The 15,884-nt window shown below is 31.6% G+C and overlaps 1 pseudogene; it reads left to right on the plus strand.

Moving 5' to 3' along the window:
* The first annotated feature begins 13,439 nt into the window (after positions 1 to 13,439).
* The window catches only part of LOC134232690 (uncharacterized), a 2,911-nt pseudogene continuing 466 nt past the window's right edge, over positions 13,440 to 15,884 (plus strand).

Here is a 15,884-nt window from a genome sequence, read left to right on the forward strand (position 1 = left end):
TCATAAGTAATCACACGATGATGTATGACAAGAAAAAAAAAGTCGCAGAAGCAACTGATTCATGGTGGAGGATGCAGCTAAAGTGACAATAATGGAAGATCTTTGGGTAACATTCAGTTTCCTTGCGTTACATGATAAATTAACTCTAAATACTGATGAGAATCAATGATTCTGAATTTGTTTCCATTTATATCATAATTCTTAATTATTATTCTTTGTGAAAAGTTGTGAGCTGTGATAATCAAAAATAGACAAAGTATTAATGGTTCAGGTTACTGTTAAACACTTTTCATTCATGTGAACGTCATTTTGGCATAATTGGAGGCTGTCTGCTTGCTAAATACATTCTCACGTACATTAAAATTTTATAATATTTAAGATTTATATACAACAAAAACAATAGCTCACAATAATTTTGTCTCGCTTATAAATAGTTTTCTCGTGAAAATAAGGTTCACGAATATAAAGTGATATACAGTAAATTTTATTTCATAGAAATAAATATAGGATAGCTCTTGATTTGTGTTTTGATATGATTTTTATCCAACTCGTTGTGTGTTTTCTATCCACTCGCCACGGCTCGGGGATAGAAAACACACAACGAGTTGGATAAAAATTATATTAAACCACAAACCATTGGAGATTCTTTTTATCTTCTATCATTGTTCATAATAAATGTGTATTTTGTCTTTATTTCTAATTCAAAGTTCCCTTTTGGTTTACCTCGGAACCAAATAAAGTACTAGATATAATATTACGCTATATGAAATAGTTCGTACACAAATAAAAGAAAGTATGTCAACACTTATTTTTTTTTAATTCATGAATGAAAGTTTGTTAAAATAAATCATGTCAAAATTTGACAAATTAAGTCATTCTCTCCATCATGCACATTCATTTGTTTATTTACATTACGTCAAGCGGCGTAGGAATACATAGTGTTGATACGGAAACGATATCGAGCTATATCAACGGGATAAAGGTGAAAATATGTGATAAAAGATATCTGGAACATGTCTGATTCTGCTTAGAAAAACTAAAAAGTTTAAACAGATATTCAATCTTTGACAAACATAATTTTAAATTTCTGACTTAAAGTTTTCTGTCTTGAGTTTCCTCACAAAGCTGGTTTAAATAGGTCATTTGGATCTACTTGTGTTTATATGAGGATACAGTATTGAAATAGCCTTGCTGATTTTTAATCAGTAATTCTACGAGATGCATGTCAATTTCTTTTCCAACTTCCGAGGCAATACACATACAAAGATAATTCTCTGTAAATTTACTCAAAAGCGTTCGGCTGAGTTTTGTTAAAATTGTTAGGGAAAAGAACAGGCTATATTTGATCAGTAAGGAATACCCATGCCATAAGTGAGATGTGAGACATGCCGCAATATACCTTCCTCACCTGCAAATGGAGTTTATATATCTCAGTTAATTAGATACAAAAGACAATGCTCTACGTACAAACAATTTCTATAACGAGGTAAATCATTGACAAACAAATTGGTGAATCAAGAATATTAGCAGTCTCGTTTAAAGTCATCATTTTCTAAGTTTTATGGTCAGTACAATGACCTTGTCAGCAAATGCAATTTATCATTTAGTCAAATGCATACTGACGTTTTTTTTTCATACTAATAATAAGTCCATTATTAATACTCTGAATTGAAGACGGTTTTTCCGTTATTTCCCATTTATGACTAATGAGCACAAGGCGGGTGTGACCGATCAGCAGGGAATGCTTACTACTCCATGACACCTGATCCCACCTCTGATGTTGTCCTTGTTTGCTCTGCTCCTATTTTGTATGATTCATATTGTCCAAAAGTTCCTTAGAATTTTTTATGTATCCATCACGCCATTTCTTGAATATATGGTCGTACATAACTCTTGGAGAATCTCACTCACTACTGTTAATATCTTAGTGAAGAGTCGAGATTGATTGTATATTGTTTAACGTCCCTCTCGAGAATTTTTCACTCACATGGAGAGAAGAGTAAAGAAAGAGCCTTCGTAGACAATTACTGGATGCAGTTTCGGAATCAAATATAGATATGGTAGACCAGATTCATTTTGGTTTTTAGGATCTTAAAAAATTCAAAATTAACACAGGATTTTGAAGAATAACTTCCTTAGAAAGCTCACTATGATCCAGTTTAAGTTGAATTACCATATGTAGAACTGAATCCAAGTTCCTCTAATAAAAATATAATGAGCCTTATAAATGAAGACAATATTCTTACCAGCTTATTGAATTATTACATGTACATACAGAATTTAATATCCCTCAGAATTAAATAGCAGGCTGTGAAGGATCGTTGATGTACTCTTGCTGTGAGTATATATATTTTTGTACACATTGTGAAGGGAATAAATGAAGAGTTAAGTGGCACTTCTGGTATTTTCAAGCGAAAAATATCGCTTTCGTGAATATCATTTTTATTCAATGGAAAATTACAGTTACTCACATTTGATAATATGTAGCTAAGAGATGAATGTAGATTTCGGTATTAACAAACAAACAAAAAAAAAACAATTGTGTACGGGGGAAAATTCCCATTCTCTGAAACAACGATTAAGGCAGGTGTAGAGAAAGTGCGGATTTAGTTCGCCAATGAAACATATAACATAATTGCGATTAGGGATATTAAATTATTCGAATTGATTCATACCTGGTAATTATTTTATTAACAAAATATTACGCTTTAAAATTTGATCAGTTTTTTTTTAAATAAATACATGTATATGAAAAGTTATTTTTAATAATAACAATGAAAACAATACTGTTTTTAAGGATATTCGAATTGCAAAAACTATTCAAATTAACTTTTATCTAGAATTTTTATCAGCAAAATTTTACTCCATATAACTCAACCGCTTATTTATAGTTCAATGAAACTGTTTTAATAAACACAAAAATATACATCTATACCAAACACAAAAAGGAGAAAATCTCATGTCAAGCTACAGAACAAATTTTATTGCCCCATCCTTCGTTTTGTCAAATATGCTAGAAATATGCAACAGATATTTAGACAGAATGAAAGCAGAAACAGCTCTTAATGATCTACTTCAAGATCTACCATTGTTCTTGATCAGGAGATGTTTTAGATTAACGACTCAGAAACATTTCCTGACAGATTTTGGGCACATTGTATCTGTCAACAAAAGACAGGGAACCTCCAGGCAGCTCTATCCTTGTACCAATAACCTCTCAGACAAGAACCATTCAATAAAATATAAACAGCTAAGGGGATGATCATTTGATTCAAAGGAGGGTGTCAGACTTTGGCAATAAAAAATATGTCCACAAAAATATTGAAAATAAATAATCTGTTTTTGACTGAACAAGAAATAATTATCTGTCCCTGATCAGTGTTATTACACCCCCCTTTTTTGATTGTCAGACTTTTAAGGTCAGACGACACATTCCTCAAAAATATATAATTTTTCCTCAGAATTTGCCATTGAAGTATAGGTACTTAAACAAGTTTCCTCACAAAAAAAATTAGGCTACCTTGCGAGGCATTTGGCCAAGATACCATAGGGTCATATTTCTTGTAAACTCATAAGGTAATCCTCTTAATGGCTTAAAACAATTTTGGTGTACTTATATTTAAGATAGGACACAATAGATAGGCCAAATTTTCCCACAAATACAGTTTTTCTGACACTTTGATATTTTGCTCTAGGAGACAAAATCTCTCTTTATATATAATGTGAAAGAAATTAAACCACACATTTTTTGCCCATATTGTCTGAATTAAATATAGCCTTACAGACCCGTAAAATCGTAAAATCGAACACTCGACTTAAGATTGATTGATTATTGTTTTTTAACGCCGAGTCGGCAATATTTCAGCCATATTTCGACTTAAGAATGAGAAATTGATCCATTGCAAATGTTTTATAATTTTTTAATAAATAACCTTTTTGTTGCTTTAACTCAGTAAGTCATATTGATACTGGACCATTTGAGTAAAATACTAAGTTGAAATAGAACATACATAACGTCTTAATTGAATATACACATGTAAATATAAATCCTATACTTTAAGTCCTCTTAAGAAAAAATGTATTATACAAATCTATGCCAAAAATTAACAGAATGATTTGAATGGATTTCAGAATAAATGTGTAAAAATAAAGAAAATTGAACCAGTGGTTTAAGATATTCTGGCAATTGAAAAAATATTCAATGGCAAAAAACTTAAAGATTCAGTAAATTACGTCACAATATTTGACCTTTAACCTCTTGATTTGACCTTTACCCTTATAGTAAATAGAAAAAAACTCCTCATAAACGTGTCTAAATATAAGCCCTCTACCATTTATGGAAAACAAAAGTTACACTGCATATTATAACAGACTGTTACATGCTTGTTCATTGCACTTAGATAGGGTAAACACATTCCAAAATGTAAGCGCCCAAGTTACCAATATATACTATATAGGATTCTCTGATTTTTTTTCACAAAAAATGACGCAAATATGCCAAAACTTGTTATGTTTCTAATAGGGATCATTCATTGTTGTCAATATAGTAATATTATTCTTTAATTCTCCACTTAAATGTATTTTAAGAAATGAGTTAAAATAAAATCCAGGATTGTGGTGTACTACCTAAACGACATTTTCAAAGCAATGTCGAAATCAGAAGAGAATGTCATGATCGACAAATATGAATATTTTTTTTATATAATACCAAGAGATACAAAACATATAATTAAGGAACGTCTCCTTAAGTGAAGAAGAAAATAGACATTTTTTCTTGATCATATTGGAATAAATAATAATTCATATGTACTTCACCGACACGAAAATAAATGATCTGACTCGAAAATCCTTCGCTTTAAAATTAAACAGTAGTAGTCATCCCCTAAAGAAATGGGGAAATGGTAGATTACTTTCCTAAAGTGAAAATATATTTTTAGTGGGGATTTCCTTGGAAATGCATTACTCTTCCTACCAAACTTAATATATTTCACGTTTCCAAGAGGGGTCCAATACTTTTAGAGTTACAAAAATTAATTTTCACATTAAATTCTATTCTATGATTTTACAGATCTCAGAGAACACAAAATGAAAGAAGATTTAAAGGGATTTCTCTATTCTATTTATAGCACAGGTAATTTCCATATCTTACCTGTAAAATGGATTCCTTTAGAACTTCATCAATGTGAGTAATGATTAATTTTTGTGAGCACATCTTTTCTATTTTCTTCTATTTCGTTCTTTGTAATTCTAATGCTATGTTGAAAACAATTGATCATGATTGTACATTAAACATTTTAAGAAGATTCAATTTTCATAGAAAAGAAAAAGCAATTTTATAAGGCTGGGAGGGAAAATAATCTAATTTAAGCAATAAAAAAATTAATCTTATGAAAATTATGTAAGCATTGAATGATTAACTAAATAGCATATATCGTTTTTACGAGTCATTTTAAATTCTCCTTTAATTCTCATTAGAAAGACAGCCCTAAAACATATGTCTGAGTTAGTATATATGGGACTATGTGATAAACTTGGGACATCACAACTGGTAGCTATGAGGAGAGATGTGATGGACATTGGGATATAGTGGTAAATCAAGGAGAACAAGTGATGTGGACAGTGATATGTGGAGTGGAAGTTTCAAAGAAGGATTCAGACTGGAAGCATCAGATAGAGACGTTATGTACTGGCCAAATAATCACCATGTGATTTGGGACTTATCTCAATCTCAGTATTACAGCACACACAGACAAACACTGATTCTCTGTGATTGTTCTGAAAGTCCACCAGGATTTACTTTGTTATATTGACTGTAATCAAAAATGAACAGAAGTGTACAAAGATCTTGTGTTAGAATTAATAACAGGATTTATATCTCCAGTTCAGAATACAGAAAGATTATGTGCTCTGTAGTTTATTCTGATTCCATTCCACATGGACCCTGTGCCAATGCAGTTTTTTCAGGTGAAATAGATTATGATTTAGCCCACTGTTCTGCTTGTGACTTTTGGCCTACGCCTGCCACCGCATGGATAAACAGATGTCACTCATGGCTCCAGCTTCATGTTGTTGATGATATAGTACAAACAGGATGTCACTTTGTACCAGTAGGGCATACACACGGACCCCATGTGCACAATGAATGGAGTCTCTCTCTCTCTCTCTCTCTCTCTCTCTCTTGTAGAACATAAACTTATGTGTGCTATGAATCACTGTCAATTCATAAATTATGGCTTGATCAAATTGTGCTTAACAGAAATAATTGACAATGGAATACGTGATGATGATAAATCATTGTGTTCCTATCACATAAAGACAGCAGTTTTCTGGGTGATTCAACAGAATACATTACAACATTGGTGTCCACAAACTCTCCTCGAGTGTTTCTGGGTCTGTTTCAAACTAGTCCTTAAGTGCGTGTATGAAGGAGTCTGTCCTAACTTTTTCATTCCCCAAAATAACATGTTTCTGAGTAATCTATGATGAAGAACAACATCATCTATTTCTAACACTTTATGGGTTTAGCATTCCTGCTACAGAGTCCCATCATCAAGTCTTATATTATAAATGTCCAATAACCCCCATCTTTCCATCTGTACAGATGAACATACTTTTATTTCTGAAGCTGGGTTCGATACAGAGCTCTTTAAAGAGACATACATGTATTTCACACTTGGCTTATCAAAGTATACACAGTTTTATATAAGAAATTAACAAACAATAGAAAATATGTAAACTCACTCTTCCTAACACAGTATCAAGTCCTGATGCTACAGAAACTTACAGCTTCTGCCCTTCAGAGTATAGCTTTTATATTATACACAGAAACGTACAGATAATAAAAACAACCAGGTATAGAGCTGACAAAATCTCCTGCTACATGCTGAAATGAGCAGCCAAGTTTGGTTGTATTTCTGACTTGATGTTCATAGCCATATATCATTACAAGACACGTAGATACATGGAACCTTTATCTATTATAGAGATGATCAAGGTCAAGTTATCACTGCCATATGTGATGCGTAACTTTAATGAAGAAAGAGAGATGTATACCGAGGCTGCAGGGGACAGTCCTGGTCTACAAAGATGAAACAGGCTGTAACATGTTAAATCAGACTTACCAATAAAATCAATTACGCCAGTGAATTGATATCAGAAAAACAGTCTGGTCTACAGAGCGATACATGTATAATGATAATATATATCCCACCTTTTCTACTATTATGCATGCTAGAGATCTTGTGCTACAGACATGTAAGACACAGTGAGAGTACAAACAGCTCTAGATGATCTACAGACCCTAGTTCACTATGATAAGGGATAGCGTATACCTTTAGAAATTAGAGATATATCGTGGCAGATTCTGGGAATCTGTCAACAGGTGACAGGGAACCTCTAGGATGCTCTAAACTCATACCAACAATCTTTCAGACAGGAACCAGTCCACAAAATACAAACAGCAACAGAAATGAGAATACAGGAAATTTGTCACAAATTCTGGCGGGTTCCATATTACTGAGTAAATGACTACACTTTCTGATGTTCAATCTAATTAAAATTAGATGTTAGTTTCCTATGTTAGTTTACTTGCAACACTAATATCTAACAACATCCCAAAGATGGTCACATCAGAGGTCAAATTCTATGAAGTAATCGAACTGTCGCCTGTAAAATCATCGTATATTTGATTAAGCGAATAAGTCTAGAGTTGTTCCGGATTTGACGTTCTATGGGATGTTGTTAGATGTTAGTGTAGAGAGTTTGATTGATTGATTGATTGTGTACTGTTTAACGTCCCTCTCCAGAGTATTTCACTGATATGGAGACGTCACCATTGCCGGTGAAGGGCTGCAAATTTAGGCCTATGCTCGGCACTCAGGGCCATTGAGCAGGGAAGGATCTTTATCGTGCCACACCTGCTCTGACACGGGGCCTCGGTTTATACGGTCTCATCCGAAGGACCGCCCCATTTAGTCGCCTTTTACGACAAGCAGGGGGGTACTGAGGACCTATTCTAACCCGGATCCCCACGGGGTGTGTAGAGAGTTTGCGAGAGAATCTAACTTCTAATTTTAATTAGATTGCCTTATTTTATCCAAACCCCCTTTGCCAAAATCATATACATGTATTTAATGATTGAAAAAAAGCATACAAAACATACAGAATATCAAATTTGATAATTTCATCATTTTTATTTACAAAGATGACTTTTTGTAACAAATACATTCTTTACTTAAGACATTCCAGCACTTCCCTATACACAAAATTAAAATAGGGCACCATATTTAAATAAAAATATACAATATTTCATTCTTTAAGGTGATTATCTTCCCCATGAGCTCTCTCCCAAAACTCTCAAAGCATAACAAGTGTTCCATGTAAAGAAAATGATACAGAATTACGTTTGACAGACTGATTTCAAGTCACAAAATCTTATTTTCATGAAGATTAAATTCTTTTTGTGAGATAGTGGAGATGCCATAGTTTACCTACAAAGCAGATAAATGAAACGTATTTTCCTCAAGATTAAAATTGTCCTTAGTTTTGTATTTAAATCTTCTGGTAAGTATTTATCCAAATTCATATCCTAAGGAAAAATAATTTTTCAATTGTTAAAAATTATATGTTATTGAGCATTATTCACTTTTTTCATCTTCAACTGGTTATTTGAGAGAAATTAAATCTGACTTTTTTCATCTAGTCCTTAATCCATTATTAATACTCTGAATTGACGACGGATTTTTCCTTTATTTCCTGATCATGACAAGGAGCACACAGCGGGTGTGATAGGTCAGCAGGGGATGCTCACTTCTCCATGTCACTTGATCCCACCTCCGATGTTTGCTCTGCTCCTATTTTGTATTGTTTTAAGACAGAATACTGTTCTTTATCTCCACATCCATCATTAAAGAGCTACCAACAAATAATTTCATCAAGACTGGATTTTTTTTTCAAATATGGTACATTTCGTATATTGCATTATTTTTTAGAAAAGGTTCAGATAAAATAATCCTTTATAGTTAAAAAACAAGAACCTGTAACATCTCAAATTCTGCTTAAAAATACTCAAAGATTTTAAAGCAATATGAGCTGCAACTTTGATGTCGGAATTTTTTTTTGGAAAATTGTAAATAACTATTTCAATGACAGATAAAAAGAATGTTTATAAGCTTCTGTTGCTCATATTTGCGATAAAAGAACTATTTATAACATCTGATTGAATCAAAATTACACTATTTTTCGTCCTGAACAATAATTATTTTCTATATAATACTGTATATTGGATTGTATATAAGTCTTTCTCCTGAAACAATTTAATGCATTTTGATTTTACTTAAATTTTAATTTTAGACTTATGATCAAAAAGGTTTAAATTACATACAAAATAATCATAATGACACATTTACACATCAACTTTTTTTTTCAAAAATGCAGATCATATTGCTTTAAGTATGATGTAACCAACGGCCCGCAGTAAATTGACAAAAATTAAATGTTGCAGAAAATGCTTCAGAAATAAGAATACAGTGAATTTGTATGATTACCATTAACTAATAAAATAAATGCTAGACATTTTAGAAGCCCGTCTGATAGATTTTTTAATTTGTATGTTTCTTCTCATTCATATTTTCTGAATGACCATTTAATTGATTTAAAAGTCATTTAAGCTAATCAATATGAGGCAATACATCTGAATGTCTAATTAAAGCCACACAAGTGATTTCATCTTGTCATGTACTTTTTGAATACATTCGCTTCATATTGATCATAGCAGTATAAAAACAGGTCAGCTAATAAAAGAGCACAATTAGTACTCATCGGCATTCGAAGAGTTTGTTTGAAGACTTGGTTTTCAAATACTTCCTAAATGTTGTCAATGAGGAACTCCAACACATCCTTTTGAAATTAACTTCAGAGTACTTGTCCGAATAATAAATGTGGTTTTTAGCGAGTGGTTTTGCTGAAGACCAATCAGAGGATACAAAATTCCTGAGTTCTGTTCTTGATAAAGAGGAAAATTGGCTTTAATACCAAAAAGTCTATATTTTAATTTAATGTGAGTAAATGTTGTATAAAATGAAGGAAAAAAAGTCAAAAGTTTGATTTTAATAACTTTTGAAATTTGAAGATTTTAAAGTTTCAGGCAACAATGTATTACTGTTTTACAAAAAAGACTTTAACGATATAATCTTTGTGTAAGGCTTTTTTTTTGTTGTTGAAGAACTTGGCTGTAATTCGAAGTCTTCAGATCAAAAAAGTTACTTTATATTGTTCATGGAAGTATACCTTCAAAGTAACATTTCAGTGATTAATATTTTAATATTACAGTTTATCAAGATGAGTTCTATCTACCCTACCTGCACTGGATTCCTAAACTTCATAAAAGTCCCTTCAAACAAACATATATTGCTCGGTCAAGCAAATGCTCTACCAAGCCCTTATTACCTTTACTACTGTACCTTCAAAAAATATTCACTGCTGTAATTAAAAAAACTTGAGGATGACGTTTACTTTTACAGGTTTCAGATAACAGAAAGGAAATGTTATAAAGTATAATATGTTTAAATCAAAAATTGTTCTAAATGGATTAAATAATAAAGTTTTAACACAATATCAATTTTTAAAAAAATAATATTTTATTATTCGAAGAAAATAAACAGGAACAAAAATCAATGTATGGAAATACAGAAGAAATTCGGACTAAATTTGTAATTTTTAATTTTTCTCAAAATTTATTATTTCTTGCAATATTTATTACAGTGTTAAATGTACATGTGTTTTTAAACATCATTTTGCAAATATTATATGTGTTAAAGCTCATTAATTATTTCAGGTAATAAAATGCTTTGAAATAAAGAAATTCAAAAATAGAAAAAAAAATCCATTCCAGACCACATATCTCAATAATTTGATCATTGACCCCATATAATATTAATACCATGAGAATTAAAGCAGAAAAAGTAATCTGAGGCTACAAATAATTAAGAGTTCTTATCATTCAGAAATTTTGATATTGGATTAAAAATTGGGAAAAATATGAATATGACAGAGGGAAATCGGACTGTAATAATTATTAAATTCGTGGCAATTGTTTTGTTGTTTTTTTAAGCAACGCTGTTCCGTTGTTATATTTCATTTTTTAAAGATTACGTTATTTGGAATATTTTGTGATTAAAAAAAAATTGTCATATTGAAAAATTGAGGTATTTTCCGAGACATACTGAGGGACCCCTAGCATGAAAAGTTGGTCTTTGACCTAGTTATTTGAAATTGAAATTTTATACAAGAATCATAGGTGTACAATGTGCAATAGGTGCTTTTTTTATATTGCAATATTATTACCGAATACGAGGTTACAGTATAGGCTTATCTACTAGTGATATTTTCATCAGCAAAATGTTGTTAGTAAATAAAAAATACAAAAACATTTACAATCCCCCCTCCCCGAAAAAATGAAAAATGTCCTGTCTAGAAAACAATTTTTATTCATTTATTGTCCTACTCCTCATTATGGAACACATGCTTGAAATCTTGTGCTACACTGACAAGTAGACACAATGATAGTACAAGAGTACAAACGGAACCAAGTTCACTTTGATCATGAAGGGAGAGTTTATACCTTTACAAAATAGAGACCTGTCCTGGTGGATTCTGGGGATCTGTCAATAGGTGACAGGGAACCTCAAGGTTTTTTTATTCTTGTACTTATTATCTTTCAGACAAGAACTATACAAACTGCTATAGAAATGAGAAAAACAAAAAGGGGGAGGGGGTAATAAAAGAAATACTATGGTTTACTAAAGTTAATTATGATTAGTATCTTGATACATTGATTTACTATAAAAATTAACCTGGAACTTTTTTAAAGATTTTGAGCTTAAATATTTGCATATCAATGATGTAATTTTTGAACAAATATTTTAATATACAAGACATGGTTGCTTTTCAATCCAGAATATTACTTGTAGGAAGTTTAAAAAATAAAATACAGTATATTTATCTGAAATTCATAGTAAGAATGCTTTGATTTACCGACATGAAAACTTTGAATGACTATAGTTAATTATAGTTAACTTTAGTAAACTATAGTTAAATATAGTATTTTACGGGGTAGCATATTTCCCCGTTTTTTTAGAGTGGTCCAATACCATTTTTCAGTTACAGAGTATTATAAATATCTTTCCTTTTATCATTACTATCATCATTTTTTTTACAATTACTTTGATATGTTAAAAGTCAATCTCTATAAACTGCACTGCTCTTGTCTTTCTTTAACCCCCCCCCTTCTTTCTTTTTTTTTTATTTGGTGGGCTTAAACAAAACTGAATATGTTTTAGGACACAATTGGGAAGATAGAACTTACCTACTCCTCTTCCCCATCCCCTCTCTCTCTCTCTCTTTTTCATTATAAACTTTTACACTGATATTGAATGTTTCATAGCAGACTTATTTTTGCATTCATATGAAGCAGACTTTGTGCAAAATCTTATGCGAGATAAGAAGAAAACACTTGCTGTGACCTTCAACTCGACATTAAGATATATCGACAACGTATTTTCAATTAACAATTGAATTTCCATTCTTATGTCGATACAATATATCCTGATGAACATCAGATAAATGATACCACAAAGTCCGGCACTTCTGTGTCATACTTTGATATTTTACTTGAAAAAAAAAATGTTAATGGTAATCTAACAACCAAGCTATATGACAAAAGTGATAACTTTAACTTTTCTATCATCAACCTCCCTTACTTATGCAGCTATATACCTTCATCACCTGCATACGGAGTTTATATATCTCAGTTAATTCGATACGCAAGAGCATGATCTACGTATGAACAATTTAAAAAACGAGGTAAATTATTGATAAACAATTTGATGAAACAAGAATATCAGCAGTCTCGTTTAGAGTCATCTTTTCGTACGTTCTTTAATCGATACAATGACCTTGTCAGCAAATACAATTTATCATTGAGTCAAAAGCTGACTGATGTTTTTCATACTAATTGTTATTCCATTATTGACGACAGATTTTTCCGTTATTTCCCGATCATGACAAGGAGCACACGGCGTGTGGGACCGGTCAGCAAGGAATGCTTCTCCTCCATGGCACCTAATACCACTTCTGATGTTTTAGAGGTCCCTGTTTGCTCTGCTCCTATTTTGTATTGATTAGTGGACTTTATTGAATACTGTTCGTTATCTCCATATTCCTCTTTTCAACTTTAATTGTAGTCTTTTCTGATTTCGTTTGTACGTATGTATTAATACAGAAGTTTGTACAAAACAAATATCATTACTTTTTAAATTCTATTTTATGATTTTATAAATATCAGAGAACACAAAAGGCTAAATATAAAATGAAAGAAGATTTAAAGGGATTTTTCTTTTCTATTTATAGTACCTGGTAATTTTCATATCTTAAATATAAAAATGGATTCTTTTAGAGCTTCACCAGTGTGAGTTTTAATAACTTTTGTTCATTACTTCAGTAACTGAATCACTTAAACTTCATATACAAGTAGCACATTTTTCTTTCATTTCGTCCTTTGTAAATTTATTGATAATTGTTGAAAACAATTGATCATGATGTTACAGGTAAAACAATTTTAGAATAGTGAATTTTCCATTTTAAAGAAAAAGCAATGTTTTGAAGGCTAAGATTAAAATTAGCAATTTGCAATGAAAATGTAATCTTATAAAAATTATGCAAGTATTGAATGGTTGAATGGACATATCAATAACATTGTATATAAAGTTTATCCTACAGGAAGCTCTTAAGGTTATTCCACCCTCCTATGATGTCATAGGTTTTTGCAAAAACTGTAATTAGTTTAAATTCATACTTAATAGAACAATATCTCTTGGAAGAATGCTTTACAATAGGTGCAATAGGTGTAATGATAAATATTGTTAAGTTAAAGAATTTTAAAAATGCATATTTTCTATATTTAATCAATAATTTAATCTTTAAAAATGTTGACAACGACAATAACTCCTTCTAAGGTCTCTTCATTCAGGCATTTGCTTTATTGTAAAAAAGTTTCCCTGATATTCACCATTCAAAAGTATCTTTTAATTAGTAAGTATTTAGGAACACTCAGCATCAGAATTATGCATTTTAACCAGATTTAACTTTTTCATAATACTGTTTACAAAAAATGTGCGATTTTTTTATGTTGACATACACTTTTGTTTATTTGTGTTTCGCATCTTAAATAATATGGTGACCTAAACTTTTGTTTATTTGTGCTTCGCATCTTAAATAATATGGTGACCTATACATTTTTTTTTTTAAAATTTAAAGTATATTGAATGAAAATAAATGCAGTTTTTGTACTATGAATCTATAAAATTGTGAGGGTGGAAACACCTTAACACAGCACACTTAAGAGTTCTAACTGTTTGGTAGTTTTATGCTATAAAAGTGATCAGCTGCCCTAGAAGAGAGTTAGAAAAGAAAATAGTTATTTACAGTTAAATATACAATTTGTAAAAGGCTAAAATATGCTAAGCATTATGTTAGACGAAGAATAAGTAATTAAATTCATTATTTCCATTAATTGTCATAAAGTAAGTAAACAACAGTGTTTCTGTTCACTCAAAATCTATTGTCTTTCAAAATTGTTCCTGCATAATTAATATTAAACAGGTGCCCTATAATGAAAATGAATAATAAAAAAAAGACTCAATATCCACACCTTTATTTGATATATCTTTTCTCCACGTCCAACAAGAACTTTTTTTTACATTGTTTAGAGATTCATTAAACATCATTAGAAAGACAGGCCTACAACATATGTCTGAGTCAGTTTTCATGGGACTGTGTGATAAACTTGGGACTTCACAACTGGTGGCCATAAGGAGAGATGTGGTGGACATCAGGGATATGGTGGAAAATCAAGTGACAACAAGTTATGAGCGCAGTGGGATGTGGAGTGGAAGTTTCAAAGAAGGATTCAGACTGAAAGCATCAGATAGGGACTATATGATATGGCCAAATAATCACCGTGTGATCTGGGAATTATCTCAGTCTCAGTATTACAACAACCACAGACAAACACTGATCCTCTGTGACTGTTCTGATAGTCCACCAGGATTTACTTTGTTATATTTACTGTCACCAAGCAAGTACAGAGATATTCAGAGAGCTTGTGTTAGATTGAATGACAGATATTATTTTATCTCCAGTTCAGAATACAGAAAGAATTCTTGTTCTGCAATTTTACCAGACCCCAGTCCACATGGACCCTGTCTCAGTGGAGTTTTTGCAGGGGAAACAGAATATGATTTAGCCAACTGTTTTGCTAGTGACTTTTGGCCTCCTTCTGCCTCCTCATGGACAGATAGATGTCACTCATGGCCCCAGCCTCATGTTGTTGGTGATATAGTAAAAAATGGATGTCATTTTGTAGCAATAGGGCATACACTAGGACATCATGTGCACAATGAATGGAGAATTTCTTTTTCTCTTGCAGAACATAAACTTGTATGTTCTATGAATCACTGCCAATTCTTAACTTATGGCTTGCTTAAATTGTTCGTAACAGAAATAATTAACAGTGGAATAAGTGATAATGATAAACTGTTGTGTTCCTATCACATGAAAACAGCAGTTTTCTAGGTGATTCAACAAAATACATTACAACATTGGTGTCCACAAACTCTCCTGGAGTGTTTCTGGGTCTGCTTTAAACAAGTCCTTAAGTGGATGTATGAGGGGGTCTGTCCGAACTTTCTTATTCCCCAAAATAACATGTTTCTTGGTAAAGTCCATGGTGAAGCACAGCATCAGCTATTTATAAGACTGTATGGGTTGTATGAGAAGGGTATAGTATTCCTTCTACAAACTCCCTCCATTAGGTCTTGTATTATAAA

Source organism: Saccostrea cucullata, unplaced genomic scaffold (genome assembly GCF_032062105.1).
Source record: "Saccostrea cucullata isolate Sc308-1 unplaced genomic scaffold, CSIRO_AGI_Scuc_v1 ctg1758, whole genome shotgun sequence".
Classification (NCBI taxonomy): domain Eukaryota; kingdom Metazoa; phylum Mollusca; class Bivalvia; order Ostreida; family Ostreidae; genus Saccostrea; species Saccostrea cuccullata.